Source organism: Gavialis gangeticus, unplaced genomic scaffold (genome assembly GCF_001723915.1).
Source record: "Gavialis gangeticus isolate Ggan-Ray unplaced genomic scaffold, GavGan_comp1, whole genome shotgun sequence".
In the NCBI taxonomy this organism is placed as follows: Eukaryota; Metazoa; Chordata; order Crocodylia; family Gavialidae; genus Gavialis; species Gavialis gangeticus.
Window position 1 is genome coordinate 9,333,367 of NW_017728980.1, and position 390 is coordinate 9,333,756.

Genomic DNA, 390 nt, shown 5'->3' on the forward strand with positions numbered 1-390 from the left:
GTTGCAGGTTGGAAGTGAGGAGCACCAGCATGGCCCAGGGGAGCAGGGTGCTGTGGGTTTGGGAGGCAGGGGGGTCGCAGGTCAGGAACAGGGGCACCAGCAGGGAGGAGGAGGGAGGCTGCAGTGTGGGAGTGGGGGGCAGGAGGCAGGCACCGGCATGTCACCGCTCCTCACTTCCCCTCCCCGCCCCCCGCACGTTCCCTTTCCCTCGGGGGGAGGGGTGGGGGGTTAGAGCGGGTCAATGCCGGCGCGCGGACACACGCCCCCCGCCGCTCGCGCGCTCCGGGGGGCGGGGTGACGGGCGCGCGCTCGGCCAATCAGCAGCAGCGCCCGCCCAGCCCAAGCCGGCAGCCAATAAGAGCCCGCGGCAGGGCCCGCCCCCACAACGGG